General features: G+C 41.9%; 1 protein-coding gene across 6 annotated transcripts in view; it reads left to right on the forward strand.

Annotated features, from left to right (window-relative positions):
* The window catches only part of LOC149315762 (uncharacterized), a 259568-nt gene that overhangs the window by 18894 nt on the left and 221229 nt on the right, over positions 1–19445 (forward strand). For all 6 annotated transcript variants that reach the window (XM_089514032.1, XM_089514029.1, XM_089514027.1 and 3 more), the window contains exon 2: positions 15269–15325. The gene's annotated coding sequence lies outside the window, so the exon portion shown is untranslated. The remainder of the gene's footprint in view (positions 1–15268; positions 15326–19445) is intronic.

A 19445-nucleotide genomic window follows, 5' to 3' on the forward strand; every position in this document is an offset into this window, starting at 1 on the left:
CAAATACTTAAATTGTTGCTGTACGAAAATAGGAAGACCACACTACAGATGGACTGAGTTAGTCAAAGAAGCCATGGACCTGAGTGAAACTCAGCATGGGTAGCTGATGACTAGAGATATTGGAGGTCTCTTACTCATAGGACTTGATAGCAAATAATAGCAACAACAATCGTTCTTTAGGATAGATAATCCTATCACTCAACTTTTGAGTCAGACACTAGAGGTGTAATACTGCCTCCCCTCCTACACCCACCACTGTGATTTCCGTCCTAGGCAAGTAGCAAACCCAGGTCAAGCCTGTGGTTTGCCATAATCCATAGCTAGTTGCCTGCACTCACCATTATGGGTTGCAGGTCTTGAAGGGCTGTTTTGGGGAGAAGAAGCACAGCTGGATATTCTAAAATGCTGCTTTACATTTTGGTCAGTTGGAATAATCCAAAAGCTGTGCTTTTGACGATGAATGGAGCATGTACTGATGTAATGACCTTTCTATCTGTCTGTGTCTTCATGTCGCTTGTCAACTTATGGTGACCCCATGAATTTCACTGGGTTTTCTTGGGCAAGGAATACTCAGAGGCAGTTTTGCCATTTCTTTCTTCTCCAGTATTTGGTATTCATTGGTGGTCTCCCAACTAAGTACTAGCCAGGGCTGATCCTGCTTAGCTTCCAAACTCAGACAGGATCTGGTGCCTTTAGGGCCATGTCCTTCTGCTTTCAATCTCTGTGCTGCTGTTCCCTCATGCTTTAGTAGCATGAGGAGAGAGGTTGCTATGTAATCAAATGCTCTAGAGCACAAATGCAATAAAAAGTTTTCTTTGTCTTTTGTTTTTATTTTCAGTTGTATTTTTTTGTAGTCCACTGATTGCTTGGCCTATTTGGGAGACTCAAGTGAGACAATTAGTCAGTTTGCACTTCTGACAGATAGAATAAGGCGGGGTACAAACCGCCGCTTTGCGGAGGTCTGCCGCCGCCGCCGGTAGGTCCATGGGGGAGCCGGAGCCTTCAGACGGCGCGGCTCCCGCGCGGACCGAAAAAGAAGCTCCAAAATGGAGCTTCTTTTTCAGTCGCGTTTGTGACGTAGCGAGGCGCCAGGGGCGCACTCACTACGTCATAAAGGCTGAGACACGTCCGGACGCTCAGCGTCCGATACGTAAAGATGGCGGCGCCCATGTGGAAGGGGCGCCGCCATCTTGTACGTATAGGATACGTACTAGGGTTAGGGGGGTGCGGAAGCACCGCCCCTTCCTAACCCTAGTACGTATCCTATACGTACTATATGGCGGTTTATATCCCGCCAAAGTTTCTGTCAAGGGGAATAGTGGCTGAAGGGAGATGTCTACTAAGCACAGTAGCATTTGAAGATAATCTGCTGTAGTTTTAATTGCAGGTGCATATGATGAAAGAGTTGCTCTTTCTCCTGGTCTGATGAGCTGGAGAAGGGTGATAGAAAGAGCCTTTAATCTCTTTCACAAACTCCCACAAACTGTTAAAACTGTTGTCATATTGCTGAAAATACAGCCAAAGGAAGATGGAGACCCCAATCTCCACTCGAAGTCGCTTTGCCTGATAATATTAAACTTACATGGAGATGAGGGAAGAGATTCTTGTATCAAATGAGACATACTCCCCCCTCCCCCCCGCCAGCCGGCATGCAGTTTTGGGAGGGTAGGGAGTAAGTTTTAGTGTTTTGGTTCTTATGAATATGGTTTTCCCTTCAACAACAATAATAAATATTTATTTCTTATCCACCTCTCCCTGAGGGTCCAGGCAGGGAACAACAAATTATTATGTTTGTACAGGAAAGGAGGCGGGGATGCTAAGAACTACCTGTCAGTACATATGAGAAAATGTACATGCTTATGGAGGCCTGGAGCTAGGAGATGACTAGGGCACATTAAATATTATGCTGATAATGGTGGCTTTTTGGCATGGTTGAGAACTTCATAAGTTTGCCGGGTTTTGTTTCAAAACTGGTAAATTTCTCTATACACTGAACAGGATACATTTGAAGTTTTTTTAAAAAAATAATGTGAGAGAAAATGAAACTGACAAGTTTCGTCCATGCAAGCAGAAGTGTTTCAATATCCACTGTAGAAAAATCTGAGTTGTGGTCCCTGTGTTTTCAGCCATATGTGTGATGTGAATTTGGATGGCGCGCTCTGTCTCTTTTTTCCCATCTCAGAGGCTCTTCTTTTGTAACTGTTAGATGGCAACTAGGCACAACAATGATCATCTCCATGCTGGAAGTAGCTCTACCTGTTGAATGTGACTACATAATTGAGGCTTATGGTTCACTTTTTAAATATGAACTTTCCAAAATTTGCAAAATTTTCATAAATTTTATGGAAAGAACTTTTTTAAAAAAAAAATTAGGAAATTAAGAACATTAAGAGAAAAAGGAATTAAGTGCATGTGTAAAAATTGATTCATGTGTCTGGTTGGCAGAGGGTTGCAATAGTCTCCAAACTAATTTCAGATCCCATTCGTCCCTTTGGAAGGGAATTGGATTGCCATTGGATTGCTTGGTGATTTCTCTGACTTGTACTTTTAGGTCTAGGGAGGAACTAAATAAAACCGTCCTCTTGCTAACTGTACATTCATATACATTTCTTCCATCCATCAGATTTTTTAAAAAATTAAAATATTTATGTCCCACCCTTTACCTCCAGGCAGTGTACACATCAAATCACTTGGAAACAATATAAAATTGTAAACTATAAATATTAAATAGATGAACAGTAATTCTACAATTTCACATACTAAAGCAGCTTAAATCCATGTACATGTATATTTGGTGGGGGGCGGGATCAATTAGCTTTTAATAAAAAGTCGTGGTTTAGCTTGGCAATGCCAGTCAAGCTTCCAAGGGCAGAGAACTCTACAAATGGGGTGCCACAGTAGAGAAGGCTATGTCCTGTGTCCTTCCCCAGGTGAGAGACCGAGGAGGGCCACATCCATAGATCAGAATATATTTGTCTAGCTTGCAGTAACTATTCTTTCTATGATCTGCCATCTCCCCTCACTCAGAGTAAAGGCTGCCCCCCATCCCATATAGTGGACAGCTTTGCAGACAGCTCTGAGGGTTGTTTTTTTTAACTTTAAAAGAACTATACAAATTGCTGAACTTTTACCTCAAAACAGGTTCTGCATCTTGGATAAGTTTTCAAACGAAAACCCCGAGTAGATTGATTGCCCCAGTGACATGGGGGCCACCAATCATCACTGACTTTTAGACCAAGATAATCTCCAAGTCTGTTTCCACCTTGTGGGGAAATTCCACTGAGAAACAAATGTGACCTAGTGTCCTTCCCTTTTAGAAAAACATTACAGGATATTTTCAAAATAGCCCAAGTCTAAAGCAAGCCTGCTCTAATGGAGATTCCTCCAATGGACTCTGTACTTTGTCCTACTACTGATAGGCATGTGGTTCCTTGAGTTGAAAGGCAGGAATAACTGGCTTTCTCAGCAGTTCACCACAATTTTCAAACAGGTTATTTCTAGGAGCTCACACCTAAACAGCTGTATACCCTCACGGCACTATAAAGACGATTTGAGGTTGGGGTAGATTAAGGATAGCACCGTAGGTCCAGATTATATTAATTGGGAATCAACCATCCTGGTATGGGGTTCTGAGATCCAAGAGAATTTAAAAAATACCAGTAGCATGACAAACCAGTTATGCTGGGCATAGGTATGATAGGAAATAACCCATTTACCAAATGCCTTTTAAAAAAGAAGGTATGGTGATGTATAATTTAGTCTCACTAAAATTACAACCAGAGGCATTGGAAAAAGCCATGAGTGATGCAACCTCATTTAATGGGCCTGAAGCTAGTAATGGAGTACCTTATGATGGCGGGTTGCTGGTCTCTCATGAGATCTGCGATAATATAACAGTAGTTTGGTTGTATCTCTGCCATGGGGAGATGTAAGGCAATAGTTGCATGGCAATATTCTTGCTGGAGTTCGGTTATGTACAATAATAATATAATGTATTATGTATGATAATAATATCTATTTATGGTGGATATCCATACTGTAGTTAATGTTATGTTGATTCTTGCATTTAAATTCTGAGTAATAATAGAGTCTTACTTTTGTTATTAATATTCATGGGGAAAATAGATGAATGCACATTATACATACTATGTATTGGATAATAATATAGTATTATAGTATTATTATTTATTAATTAATAATTATAGTATTATTATTACCTTTTCTTAATTTTAAAATTAATAGAGTAAGCTGAAGACCTGTCTTCCTCTCTGCCCTGGTGGTTAAATGCCTGTACTGCAGCCACTCACTCACAAACCACAAGATTGTGAGTTCAATCCCAGGCAGGGGCTCAGGGTCGACTCAGCCTAGCATCCTTCTGAGGTCACTGAAATGAGTACCCAGTTTGTTGAGGGCAGTTAGCTCACACTTTGTAAACTGCTTAAGCAGTGTTTAAGTGCACTGATAAGCGGTATAGAAATGTACTGGCCATTGCTATTGCTCTCTCCCTGAGAATGTATCTCAGAAAGCTTATGCTAGGTCAAGACACTGTTGTCTTCTAACTTTGAGTAGCAGCAACTACTATACTTAACACATAGAGTAATACACTCTTTGACACAAATTCTCTTAGGCTTCACTGTGTATTTTTTTTTAAAAAAAATCAGTACAATAGTCCAAGTCTTTGAGCCCATTTTTACAGGACATCTACAGCCATGAGAACCAAAGTGGCTCCATTGAATTTATAATCAAGTCAGTATTTGAAAGTGGAATTTCAGAGTTCTTCCAAGTATGCTTTACTCTTCTGAGCCTTCCCAAATTAAGATAAAGTAAGATTTGAATATCTAGAGATAACAAATTTCCTGTGGAAATGGAGAATTCTGGATGATGAACTTGGCTCACCACTTTCATTATTATTGTTGTATGCCTTCACGTCATTTCCAATTTATGGTGGCTTTAAACTGATCCTATCACAGGGTTTTCTTAGCAAGATCTGTTTAAAGTGGGGTTGCCTTTGCCTTTCTCCAAGAATGAGAAAATGTGACTTGCTGAGTCACCCAGTGGGTTTCCATGATTGAGCGGAGGTTCGAACCCTGATCTCCAGGGTTGTAGTCAAGCACTGCCACCACTATATCATGGTGGCTCTTTACTACCACTTTCTTCAAGAATGAATCCAGGAAAAAAATAGTTAAACCTCCCAGGTTCATATATATATATATATAGGTCCAGCAGTCCCCAAACTTTGGTCTTCCAGGTGTCTTGACTTTGGTTTGGGGTTCTAGTTTGCCCCAAACTGGAGAAAAAGCATGAAAACTGGAAAAAATGAAGGTAAATCAAAATTGGAAGCAGTGTCTTGGTCATCTGGAATGCACTGGAATGACCTGCTCAGGAGCTGAACTAGAGAAAGTGGCCCACAGTCTTGGTGCAGACAGTTACTTGCCCTGTTCTAAAATTACTTAGCTATTACTGCTGATCAACTCTTCCCCTTGTTTCTTGCTGTTCTGAAAATATCACTGATACAGTTGCAAGTGATGGTAGCTGAATGATAGAACTGCTGGAAAAGCCCCCAAGGATCATATATAATCAAACTTCCTTCATGTGTACAAATTGCCCAGCTATATTGTGCTTGACAGATGACTATCAAACCTCTGTTTAAGGACCTCCAGCAAGAAAAGAGCCTAAAACCTTCTCAGTCTTTTTCACTGTTAAACCACTTTTGTTCCCTGGAAATTCTCACTCTTTAGTGAAAAAATTCTTTTTAAATAGTTTGAATTTTATTTCAATAAAATTATAAATAAATAAATTTCTTTTAACCATCCATCAAGAAGCCAAGCCCTTCCTCCAGTCCATCTGCCTTGGTCAAGGCCTCGGAGGTGGAGAAGATCTGCTGGACCTGATCTTATTCCCCACCACCACTCCCTTCTCCTTTTGTGTCGTGTCTTTTTAGATTGTAAGCCTGAGGGCAGGGAACCGTCTGACTAAAAAAATTATGTACAGCGCTGTGTAAATTTACAGCGCTTTATAAATAAAGGTTAATAATAATAATAATTTATTGATTCAGAGTCCTATGGTGATTTATCTTTCAAATAACAGGTGCTGAAAAACAAAGTACTGATGTTATATACTCAGTTTTATTATTTCATGTTTTACTATTTATTTTAATTTCACCTTTGCTTAATGGGGAAAAAATATTCATACTTCTAATGTTCTGGTTAGAAAACTCCAAATTTAAAACCATCCAAAAACATAAGCAGAAGTTTACTACATCCATGTCAGTCACAACACAAGATGAGCAACTCTTACTCCGCCATCTACTGTCTACTACCAAAAGCCTCCCCATATGGCAATGTGTTAGTTTTGCCAGATGATGAACCATTAACAGTGGTAGGGATGAGACAAACATCTCTGGAGAGGACCACTGAGATCCAGAACAATTATGCTGTGGCTGAGAAGGCCACCTAACTGATGTGACCACCTGCCAAATTTCAGGTGATGACAAACCAAGAGGATAAAGTTTCTTTAAGGCAGAGTAGTATTAACATGAAGATTTATGGTTTGGACTGCAAGTCTATACTTGATAATAAGCCTCATGGAACTTGATAGATTTTAATTCTGAGTAGGCATGTGTGAAAGCATGCTATTCGGCATGTAAGTGATTTGTAACAGAGTATGGTCCAATTGAAATGTACCAGCTTATCTAACTAGATTGCCTCACTTTTCTCCCCCTGCATGATTTTTATCTTCTTTGCCTGACGAAGAAGCCTTCTGGTTGGCTTGATAAAAGTACCAACATGATTTATATTTTGGGTTTTGCTGTATGTCCAGCAAAGTTATCTATATAGTTTTTGTGGTTTTAAAAAAAAATTGATGTTTTTTTCATCAGTATCAGGTAATTCAGTTTTAATTTGGGTTTAATTGGCATGCTTTATTTGTTACAATGGCTAAATTTGTCTCCAGACCTCACAGTGCAGAAGCACCTCAAAGCGAAGTGGGTTTTGGACTCAACATTACAGAGAGATGCCGAGATCTCAAAGGGAGTTGGTTACTTGAGTGCTGCTAATGGAGAAGGAAATTTAACTGTACACTGAAAATGCTATGTCGTGGAAGCATTGTTCATGGTCTTAATTAGCAGAATAATTTTGTTGTGTCTTTTTAAAAAATAAATAAATAAGAGACTTACTGAAACTGAGGAGCAAGAAGCTGAAATCAGCCAGCTGACAGGTAACCTCTTGGTGCTGACTTACCTATTTGTACTGAAAGTGTGAAGAGCAGCCGCAATTACAGTTGAAGTGAGCTTTGTTGTGAATTTACAGTCTGAAACTATTTATTTGACTGGTATGTTTTAACAAAGTTGCCCTTCATGGCACACAACAAAATATCAGGATCCAGTTAAAGGTAACAAAATGATATGAGAACAGCAGTCCATAGCAAAACATCAAAATGAGTTCTTGCAAAAATAAAGGCATTTTTGTTGAGACATGCACACTTTCTATCTGTCAAACCTCCTTGCCATTCTTTGAAGATTACACTAATGTACTGCTCTTGTTGATGGATTGCATTATCAATGTTCTATTGTAGAAATGTCATTATAATGTATTTACTTGTCTTTGCAATGTATGTTGCTATGTTTTTAGAGTGCAGTTGGCAAGTTTTCCTGGTAGAGGCCCAAGAGAACAGGAATAGCAGGAACTGTTGGGCTTGCCGATCAGATAATAACTTGCAGTGCACCTGCCCCTTTGCTTTTGTCAATTCTAGATTATGTTGGTCTCTCTCTCTCTCTCTCTCTCACATACACATACACACACACACACACACACACATCCCCTCCCTCCCTCTCTGATTTAAGATACTAATATTTATAGGCAGAGTGAAGTTTATGAAAACTGTATCAGGATTTAATTTTGATGTTGAGTACAAGATTCAAGATCCTGTGTTTGTGTGTATGGCAAGTCTAGTGAAACTGTACAAGGATAAGATAAGGCTGAATACCCAGTGGTCAAGGGTGGGGCTTCATTGTTAGGCACATTCTTGGCTACGCCCATGGCTAGGCAAAGTAGACTAAATTGCGCAAAATAAACAGCTCTACTTAAGTATTCTAAATTTGCAGAAGTGGCACTGTTATAGAATAACAGCTTGTTGACTTTGTGTTGTAGTCATCCTGTATTTTAATTCTTTTATTAAACTCACAGAAGGTTGATAGTTACTTTTGTAATAAATGACAGTGGTTCTAACTGACTTGAAAGATTTAACTGCACAGTTTGAATATTGTAAGCTGGGTACTGCACAATGCTTACTAGGTTACTCATGCAGCCATCCTCTTGAATACACACACCGTGGCTATAGTGGGGATTATTTTCTCTGGTAGCAGAGGGCATGTAACACCTAGGAGGTGCCATGTAACAGCTGCAGTTTCAACTAGTAGGGCTTTCTGTAAATAGTCAAAAGTTATATTAGCTATAACTCATACTAGTTTAGATTCATGGCAAACCTCCCTATCTTTCATTTGGATAGGCTCCAGAATTCAGCTCAAAAACTTTAGGTTTCACAACTGGGAAAAGTCAGGCTTTGCAACAAAAACACACAAATCCAAGTAGGCATCCATTTGCTTTTCATAGGTTACCCTGCTTGATCTAGTTTTGCAGAACTTGAATACTGGAGATCAGGAAACAGAGGTCAGAGTAATAAAGAGGAGGGAAGGAAAAAGAGAGCCAGTGTGGTCTAGTGGTTTTGGTGTTGCACTAGGACTCTGGGGGACCAGGGTTTGAATCCCCACTCTGCCATGGAAACCCATTGGATAGCCTTGGGGAAGTCAGGCTCACTCAGCCTCAGAGGAAGGCAAAGGCTCCATACAGACAGGCCAAAATAAAGCTGCTTCGGGTCACTTTGGAGGTATGCTATTTCAATGATGCATGAGTCCTAAGAGTCCGGAAGCTGCGCCAAAGCTGAGCTCTATTCCTTAGGATTGGAACATGGCTTTGGCGCGGCTTCTGGACTCGTAGGACACATGCATCATTTAAACAGCATATCTCCAAAGTGACCCGAAGCAGCTTTATTTTGGCCTGTCTGTAAGGGGCCAAAGATAATCCCCCTCTGAACAAATCTTGCCAAGAAAACCCTGTGATAGGGTTGCCTAGGGTTGCCAAAAGTCAGAATTGACTTGAAGGTGGACAACAACAACATGAAAAATGGCTGAGAAAGGAGGAACATCAATAGCTGTTTGGAATTTATTAAAAATATCCATAATTTGTTGTAAATGGTTTTAAAAAACAGCCTGCTATTTTAATTATTTTAGTATCAATGACAGTAATATTTTGAATAATGATTAAGCATTTCACATTACTTTTGATTACTTCTGGAGGCCATTTTAGTAAGGTTTTTAAAAATCTAACTTGCTGTAGTTACTAGCAGCACACTCATTTTGTGATGTACACCACAATAAATCAACATTAATGGGTTAATTAAGTTCTGTAAATGTTTTTAAGCTGTTGTGTAACTTTCATGCCTAAATACCCAAATGGCTCCAGTTCTTTTCTGATTTTGGAAGCTATGCAGTCTCAGCACTGGTTTGCACCTGGATTGTACTTAGATGGAAGACTGCCAAGGAATTGCAGGTGTTGTAGGCTATATTTCAGAGGAAGATACTGGCAAAACCACTTCTAAAGTATTCCTTGCCTAAGAACACCTGATGAAATTAATGGGGTTTCCCTATGCTGATAGGCAACTTGAAGGCACATACACACATGCTCCACCATTAGAGTGGGACAGCCACCTCAGGTAGCAGATCTGAGGTATTATGAAAAGATAGCCAAAGCAGGAAAAGAGGTGCTTGTGAGATTTTCTATGCCAGACAACAGAACAATGTGGTGGTCCTAATTTGTTAATATGTCATGATTTTGCTGGGAAGGGGGACATTTTGCTGCTTCTAAAGGACCAGAAAAAAATAAAACAGAAAAATTAAGGGGAAATCAAGCTTCTTTGTTGTTGTTGTTTTGAATCCCCTCCCCCCAAATAATGGGAGGAAAGCAAAGAATAGCTTATGAACTGTTTCCTTTTAGAGTGCTAAATAAAATATTTTAAGACAAAGCATTCATGTATTTACTCTCATACATTTGTTTCTAACAACTATGTACAGTGGGCCCTTGGTATCTGTTGGGTTTTGGTTCCAGGACTCTTCCCTCCTTCTGCTTTGCCCTCCTGCCTGTAGAAGGCCTTGGGCAGTTGGATGGACAGGCAAGGCAGTGGACAGCCCCACCCCCTTCTTGATGGATGGATGGCCAGGTGAGACAGCAGACAACCCTACCTCTCTTCCTTCCTTCTGCCTTGCCTGCCTAGCTAACCAGACCCAGAAAAACCCAGATAGATGGACAGGCAGGTGGCCAAGCCATCGGATTGCCTTGGTGGCCTTTTCCATGCAATGCTCTGCAACAGGGTATCCACTCTACTTTTGCAGAGCTGCCCTGGCTGGTGGCAGGATTTTTTTTAAAAAAAGACAGATGATAAGCGACCAGCCCAACATGTGTTCACCCCACTCTGGGCTTTCATCTAATGTGGTTTGCACCCTATAGTGATATCCCTGCCAAAATAACAGAACATGATTACCCTCAGCCTTTTGTTAAAAGTTCTTTTTCTTTCCATGGGACACAAGCAAAAGTGAAAAGCAGGCCATTGTGGGGTTACTGGTTGTATTATTTCATTCACATTGATGCAGAGCTTGAAGGAGTTCTTGTTATAAACTACAACACCCAGTTGCCATTTTGGGTGTGGGATTCTCCGAGATGTAGTCCAAAAAGAGTTGGGTGTGTGTTTTGTTTTGGACTGTAGATCCCGGAATTCTTCAGCTGCGTTAGCCTTTGACTGGATCTCCTCCCACCACTAATTTTTAATAATTTTAATTGAACTAATTAAACAGTTAAGAAACAAAAACATCAGGAAAAAACTCTTCTAGAACATGGCCACATAGCCTGAAAAACCCACAAAAAACTATGGTTGCCAGCCATGAAAGCCTTCAACTCATTGTGAGATGTTGGTGGAACAACTCTACTGTTCTCCTTATGATCCATAAAATTAATGAAAGTGAATCAATTATTTTCAGAGTATCATTGTCTTGTTGTCATTTGTGTAGTTAATCTGACATGTTAAATTTTGTAGTAAGACTAAATTCGAGATTTTACAATATCATAAACTTGGGTTTAGGTTCTTAACTTTCTTCTGCTTGCAAGCAACCACTGGTCTGGCTGTCACCAAAAGGAAAAATATCAAGTCCTTGGTTATTAGTTCATCTGGACCACTAAAAATATTTAACAGATCTAGGTAGGCTTGCCATATCCCGCCTGGGGGCGGGACTTTCCCGGTTTGGGGCGGGGCCACATGGTCCCACCCCAGTTTAGCCCCTCCCCCGGGACCTCCCCCCCAGCAAGGCCCTGGAGGCAGCTCCAGCCCTCCCCATGGCTGTGTGCCACCCTCCCCGCCTCCCTGCCTGACTTAAGCCTAGAGAGCAGGTCTTAAAGACATCTGCCACTCAGAGCTATTGCCAGCCCACTTGGTATATATACCCTGCAAGAGGCATTACTTTCAGGTTACAGTGAGCAAAGAAAAAAGGCCATCAATCGTTCCTGTTTCCCTGGAAGTCTAAATGCCTCATCTTTTAAATGTATAGCACTCAGTATTGTTGTAATTCTTTATCACAGGGTCGTTTTTGAGGCCCTAAACACCTTTCCTTGTAATATGCAAATTTCTCCCAAAGCTGACCAATGGGAAAGAAGCAATCAGCCCCCCTCCACTTGGGTTGGTTTTCAAGGGCTTGGAAGGAAGAGATTTTGCCTTGCAAGTTGCTGGTAAATAATAGAAGGCTTTGGGGTTGCAAAAGGCTGCAGAAATAGTTTGACCCCCCCCTTAAACATCCATGGCTCAGTGCTATGGGATTCTGGGAATTGTAGTTTCTTGTGGCACCAGAGCTCTTTTGACAAAAGGAGACTGAATGGAGGCGTTGCCTGGCTGGGGGCAGAGCCTCTTGCCAGCAGTGAGAAGGCTGCAATGATGAGGAAAAGCAGGGGCTCCTCTGGTGGTCCTGGCCACTTCCCTTGGCTCCCTCCCTCCTCCTCCTCCTCCTCCTCCTCCTCCTCCTCTCAGAGCTCATTCACACTCCCTGGCTTTTCTCTCTCCCCCCCCCCCCTGCACTTTGAGACCCCTTTAACTGCCAAAGCTCAATGCTCTGGAATTCTGGGGTCTGTGAGGCATTTGGCCTTCTCTGTCAGAGAGCTCTGGTGCCACAATAAACTACAATTCCCAGGATTCCATAGCACTGAGCCCTGGCAGTCCAAGCAGTGTGTTTTGGACACAGAGATCCTCCAAATGAATCCAGTCCCTAGCTTTTATATCTTTCTCACACACTGCAGGAATAATAACCCACTTTGAGACTGCTTTAACTCAGTGCTAGGGAATCCTGGGAATGCTAGTGTTTGGGAGACATTGAGACTTCTCTGTCAGTCATGGCTCTGAGGCCACAATAGACTACAATTCCCAGGATTCCCCAGCACTGAGCAGTCTCAAACTGGACCATTTCCTCAGTGTGGATGCACACTGCAGTTCAACTACGTTTGGAGGGTTATGGGACTCCCTGTCAGAGATAGCTCTGGGGCCACAGTGTACTACAATTCCCAGCATTCCCCAGCACTAACCCAGGACAGTTAAGTCACTCTCAAACTGGATTATTTCCTCAGTGTGGATGCAGCTTTGGTGAGGAACTCTGGGCATTTCAGTCCAGCATTGTTTTATTTCTGCAGTGTGTTTTGGACCAGAGACAAGGTGACCAGACATCCTCCTCCTTTTCCAGGACATGTCCTCTTCTGTCAAATTTCAAAAGGTCCTCCATTTGGATCATGGCTAAGAAGCATGGATTTATAAGTACATGGGTGTTTTTAGCTTTTATTTTTGGCCATGTCCTACATTTTTTTTGCTTGGGTGCCCTACATTTTGGGGTGAGGGCATTGGTCACCTTGGTCAGAGAGCTTTCCAGGGGTTAACTGCCATTCTGCTGTGGTGCTGGAACAAACCACCATTCCCAGAATTCCATAGCATTCAGGCAAGACAGTTAAAGTGGTCTCAAACCAGATTATTTCTCCAGTGTAGATGCAGCCCAAGCCTTTTGCCTCTCTTATGCCTGAGATTTCAAAGCCCAGCCTTGGCACCACAACAAACTACAAATCCCAGGATTCCATAGGATGGAGTGATGCGAGTGAAAGCAGTGTGGCAGCAGCCTAAGTATGCTTAATGCAGTTCTTAACATGGTGCACTTCTTGCCTACAGAGTCTCACAAGACTTTTTTGTTTAACAACTTGTACCCATTAACTTCATTTCATGTCTCCTTTATTTAGTGGGGAGGAATACAGACAAAACAAGTCAAAATGAAGAAAAACCAAAGTCCCTTGACCAAAGGGTTTGGTTGTGGAATAAGCCCCTGAAATATGCAAGAGGCAATGTTAAAATAAAGCCATGTTCAATGCTCAAATGTGCTGTTTGGAATGGGGAGAGGGGGGTGGCCAGAAAAGGAAGTACATTTCCGTGATCTGTCTACGAATAATGTCAAAATGTCCTCCATTTTGATCATGCCTAAGAAACATGGATTTATATTAACATTTCTAAAAAAGCCTCAATTTTTTTGCGTGTCCTCCATTTTTTTAAAAATGTGTCCTACATTTGAAAATGTTGTCCTGCATTTGTCCTACATTTGTCCTGGTTTGGAGGTCCTCACTTATGGCAACCCTAGATCTAGATCGTGGACAAATGTGAGTGTTCTATTTGAACTTCTCCCAATATCAGTTGGTGCATCTAGCCAAATTTCTTGTAATACTGGCCAAGACTTCCAACCATTAACATAAGTACCCAAGAGACCACAGTCTCTGCACCAAAATGGAGATTTTTTTATTATTATTTTAGTCAATTTCGTATGTATCAGATACCAATGGTGAATTACTTTTAAATAACTTTCCCTTCTGTGGCTGAATGCCATCTTATAATTTTGGCTGACCAAATGTGATTCCATTCTTTATCTGCCAGTATGTATCCTAGACATTGTTCCTAGGTTGATCTTAAACCCATTAAGTTACACGCAACCCCTAGTAGTTGGCCTGGTAGGACTGATGTTAAATATGTAAAACAGGGGTGGACAATTGCAGTAGTCTATGAGTCAATTTTCTGTCCTGAGGGCCTCTCAAAAATCAATCAGGTTCATGTTTTGAAAACCAATGTTTTTAATATTAAATAGTGTTGTGTGTGTAACATATTTAGAAGTTGGAGTGCCAGTTCACCTTTGGAGGAGGCAGGAGAAGTGTACACCAGGAAGTCTGGAAGGGTTAAGGGCTGCTGCAAAACATCTTAGAAGGCCTTGGGTCATATTTTGCCTATTCATGTTATCCCGGTTGCATAAAGAAGGATTGAATTTGTAAACTATTCTGTGATGTTCTACAGCAAAACTAGATTCTTCATAGGTCTTGCGTCAGGATTTGTTGTGTCCCCGCAGGTCAAATGCTGCCTTCCAGAACACTTGGATGATCACATTGTCTCCACTGGAGCAGCCGTGGGGGAAAGTAAAGGATATAATGAGAAGATAATGGAACACAGGACAGATGGCCCTAGCATTAGAATGTGATTAACAATTTGCTGTGCAGGCCAGAATAGTATCCATTTCATTTGCTGCGAGATGATTGTTTTCCCAGAACTGGTTGTAGTAAATACCTTCTTGTTCATAAGCAAATCTGCTGGCAAACACACACAGTGGATCAGCTTACTAAAGGCATTGCTCCTTTTGATTCCCCTTTGGTCAATGGCAATTCTTATTTAAAGATCACATATGGACATGGTGCTAGTGAATTTGTTAAGCTGCAGTAACTGTAGGGTGGCTCTGTACAAAACTATTTTATTTTTTTTTGCTGGCGTTTCATTAGTGTTTCCATAGCTGAGCCTCCTTAAATGTTTATGGTACATCACATGTGCATAGGAGATGAAATTGAACCATGCCTTCCCAATGCAAACACATGGGTATTTTTAAGGATGCATGTCTACCACTCATGCTTTCCATGTTTGCTGCAGGAAATGTAGAGGTACCCACATGGTGGCTGGTTCATAAAGTGTGGAGTTATTTACAATGTTACAGATTAATAGAGAAAATTCCCAATCTTACTAGTGACATCTAGTGACATCTCCAGTAGGAGACCATGCTCTGAACTTTTCAAGAAAAACTTTACAGTCTTCCAATCTCTTGTTTTCTTTCTCTTAGGTTTGGAGAAGTCCTTGAACAGAGACAAAAGAGCCCAGGCCAGCAACTGGAGACTCAGTGAGTTTTTTCTAAGCGTTTAATTGACTGTTTATCAAACATCTCACTGTCATTTCTTTGAATGATAGATTAGCAATGAAAAAGGTTGAATAGTAGCCTTACCATTTTTTTTTAAAGTTAGCTATTGCTTCATAGTTCATTTGTTTTCCTGGTAAACATAATCTGAATTACTGGAAATTGTTAGTCTTAGAAATCACAAAAGATCTACTTTGGTTGCCTTATCTGCAAGCAGCTTAAATTTTTGCTGGAGATCAGATCAGAGTGGCTTGTAACAGACATGTATCTGACATCTTGTTGATTAGTCCCAACTAGAGTAGACCCATCCAACCAGTTGTTCAGTGTTGGGTCAACACATAGGTAAATCCCAATGATTCATTAGATTTACTCTACTCTATTGGTGTTCAGTAGCATCGGGGGGCAGTGGTGCTGCCCACACTGTGTGACATCCCAGAAGAGAGGTGACATCTGATCAGGCCATCTTTGTATGAGGGTGAGGGGTGAATGTCCCCAGCCCTGTACCCCTACAAAGGCAGCAGTTCCTCAAGAGGAACCACCACCACCATGGAGAAGGCCAAGGCCACCCAGCCCTGCTTCCTCATGGCAGTGGTGATCTCCTTGTGAGGAGACTGTTGCCACTGCGCAAAAGAGGAGGTGGGTGTGGCCTTTTGGCCTGGCCCCCGAGCAGCCCCACCCCCACACCAGGTGACACCAGGGGTTGCAACATCACTGCCTGTCTAACTAAGGAGGTCATGACACAGTAGACAAGCATCCTTTCCCTATCATTAAATTGTCTCATTCATGTAATCAGGAAGATTATCACACCCCTGCGCATGTATCCTGTTCTTCTCCTGTCAGTAAACAGTAATGGACGCATCATTAGTTATTAATGGGAGTTTCCAATAATAATAATAATAATAATAGGTTTTATTATTTTTTAATACCCAATGACACATCCATTACTGTTTACTGATGGGAGAAGAGCAGGATAAGCATGCAGGGATGTGATAATCTTCCCCCGGATTGCTCGAATGAGACAATTTCATGACCAGAGGAGGATGCTTGCCTCCTCTGTGTGATCATATCCTAAAAGACAGATAAATACGGAAAGATGTCACATTCAAGTAAGTTTCAACTGTAGTTTGCAACCAGAGCTGTAGACTTAAGGTCATACTTTATGGTATATTAAACATGTAGGGTGCAGCTGTATGTGCCTTATTTTCTGTGTGTGTGTGTGTGTGTGTGTGCGCACGCGCATGCGCATGCGCGCACCCCCCCCCCCCCCCAATACTTCTTGATCCTGATCTGGACAGGGATCAGTGTGGGTGGAAAAGGCTTAAACTGCACCATCTCTTTTTTGGTGCCAATTGAGTCTTTTCTTCTTCTTTTAATTTCCTGTTTGATGTACACATGGGGAGTAAATAAAAAAAATTAAATGGGGCAGCTTTAAAGCTCTCCAACTACTCCCAATCTGAATCAGGTTGATGTGCACTTAACCTAGAGTACAAAAAAGTCACATTTTTAATATACCATGTTACCTGACAAAGTCTAGCATTCAGCTCAAAAATGACCATATAGAAAAAGTATGTGCTTTTAGAAAATACTGAGCTAGAGATTCATTTGTTTCAGTTTGGACAGAGCTGCTTCCAGATTGTATATAGCTCTAGATTTACAATCTTTCAGCTTTTAACTTAATTGTTTTTTGTCCTAAGGCTCTTCTATTGCACACTTGTGCTTCCAAGGGTGGTGATGTTTAAAATGTGGGTGATTTTATTATCCTGTGTGTGTGGCAGGAGACTCATTTTCCGCGTAGGGATTACAGATCTATTGATTTAAAACCTGAGCCAACTCAAATTTACAATGAAGATACTGGGGATCCATTTTTAAGAGGAAAGCTAAACGAGCACATGAGTGATTTGAACTGAACCATTCCCCCCCCCCCGCCGCCAAAAACTTTCCTTCTAGAAGTTTGTTACCTGAATGTCTTTAATCAATTGCTATGAAGAAAAAAGTGCTTGTGAGGAAGGAGTTGCAGGGAAGTAAACCAGGGAGGGCTAGATGTATGACCTCTTGCTCATAAAAATGGCCTATCCAGCCCATCCCAGCCTAGCTTCTCCTAATTTATTATATGTATTACTGTGAGCCTGGAGCTTTGTCCTCTCCATTGACACCCCCTTGTCGTGGGGGAGAGGCTTGTGCACCCTAATGATGTTGTGAGCTATGCTGGCGGTGGTATAATAGCCACCGGCAGGGCCTCCCATGCCAGACAGGTCACAACCGAAGGGTCTGACCAAGAGCGCCAAAGGGCAGGATGGGCTCTCTAGCCTTATGGCAACCATCCTAGGAGAAGGAAAACTCTAATCCCAAACCCGGGCAGATGGTACTCGTCTAACCCTTCAAGGTCAACCATCTCAGAGAAGTAAACTCTAATCAAACCTACAACCCGAGGACCTCGCTGCCACTGTCCATGCTTGTCAAGGCCTCAGCAGTCGAACCTCTGGTTTAAAGGGTGAGGCCAGTTCTGTGCACGCTGCGCTCCACCAGAAAAATCCATTGCACAGGCTCGAAGGACACATCCAATCTCCGGAAAAGCCCTGTAGCGATAGGCGAGGGATGAAACGGCAGATGTAAAGATGCACTGGAAGCCGCAGACCCAACCCTGCATGCAGGCGGTTCAGGACTTTGGTCGCTCGAGACTGACCGGGGATGATAGTCTTGTTCGGCAGCATCCTGAATGACCAAGCAGCCTTTTTTAAGGAGAGCACTGCTTGCTCCATATGGAGAGGGGCCTAGAAAAGGTGGCCTAAAGAAAGCTCATCCCCAACAACCCGGTTGGCTAGCTGCGGCCAACGGGAATTTTAGTCACCAACACGCTTGTACAAAGCGCGGGATGAGTCCTTCCTGAATCTTCGTTCGCGAAGCAAAGCCAGAGAGGAGCTTTGTGGATAGCTTCCTAGCTAGCCTTATGCAGTTTATTGATTTGAGCAAGAATCCTTTCACAGTTGGGATTTGGGAATCCCATACTAACCACCCTTGGCCCAGCTTCACCCTTGGGGCAATAGTACATGTCTTAAAAGTGGCTCAAACTATCTTACGTAGCAGCTGGGATGTAAACCAGGGAGGGCAACCTCTCTGCTTCATACAGCCTTTGGCCTTTCTCAGTGTGGTCCTTAATGTTTCCCTGTACATTTTATTTCATTCTGGTGTCGCTGCCCCAAGGAGAAAGGGAAAGGGGCCCAGATAGGTAGGCAGTCTGGCTCTCGTGCAGACTCAGAGATCTCTCCATAGAGTTTAGCAGCTAGAGAAGTGTTAGGCATCCTACTATGTAATTCGGTTTTTGGTTTTGCATGTACATCTGTCTGCCAGTGTGTCAAGATCAGCCAACCCAGTTCCCAGTAAGCAAGAAAACATCTCGTGATAGAAAACAAAAAGACTTTTATTCCAGATATTGAGACAGAAGTCACCTATCCGGGGTCTGTGTTGGAACTGAGATCCTTTCCCCGGACCATAGCATAATAATTCAACTCATCCAACCCCCCCTTCCTTGGATTCCCTTTGATCCCAATCAAAGCAGCCTTTCATGTCCCCTTTTGTCCCTCCCGTTAATCATTCAATCACCCTTAAGGACAGAAAGGAAGTATTCCTCTTTTACAAGCCAAATCCCCTTGCAGGAAAGGCAGTGTCAAAAAACTATAAACCTTCATCCTGTTACCATTTGCCCCTCCATTTGTTCCCATGCTCAGAGTGCCCACGTGATTAATACACAATACACTACGATATTCCCCATATCCACCTTCCCAATAATTCACTAGGTTATCACAGTATTACATCATTAGATCAGCATGCCATCATATCTTCCTGTCATCATAACATCATAACAGAACCATGCATGGTTCTAAGACAGTGCCTCTTCTTTATCCTTGTGGTAGTAGTGGTTCAAAGCAAAGGTACAAGAGGGTTATACAGAACAGAATGAATGTGTGCTATAGTTGGCCCTCTGTATCCCTGAATTTTGCATCCTTGGATTTATCCTTCTCATTCACACACACACACTCCAAAAAACAAACCTTGATTTTGCCATTTTATATAAGGGATACAGTTTTACTAAGCCTTTGTATATAAT

Source organism: Sceloporus occidentalis, unplaced genomic scaffold, assembly GCF_023333645.1.
Source record: "Sceloporus occidentalis isolate IW3139 unplaced genomic scaffold, rSceOcc1.0.p SCAF_3, whole genome shotgun sequence".
Lineage (NCBI taxonomy): Eukaryota > Metazoa > Chordata > Lepidosauria > Squamata > Phrynosomatidae > Sceloporus > Sceloporus occidentalis.